The sequence below is a fragment of the Penaeus monodon genome, chromosome 29 (assembly GCF_015228065.2).
Source record: "Penaeus monodon isolate SGIC_2016 chromosome 29, NSTDA_Pmon_1, whole genome shotgun sequence".
NCBI classification, from domain to species: Eukaryota; Metazoa; Arthropoda; class Malacostraca; order Decapoda; family Penaeidae; genus Penaeus; species Penaeus monodon.
Window position 1 is genome coordinate 30,782,519 of NC_051414.1, and position 249 is coordinate 30,782,767.

Below are 249 nucleotides of genomic sequence, written 5' to 3' on the forward strand. Positions count from 1 at the left end.
GTTATCTGTTGTTTCACTGATGTGGAAAATGAAAGTCTAATATGGTTATGCTTACCGTGTTGTATTTCGTGCAGCAGTAAACACATGCGGAAATAGTGTATAATGTATGCATAAATCCTATTTAGGTTCATTTGTGGCATGTGCTATAGGTGTATATCTATATGTGTGTATCGGAATGGTGGGTGTATGTAGGTGTGTTTTTCATTGTGGTTTTTTTTTTCTGAGAGAAAAGGGGAGAGAAATGGTCAC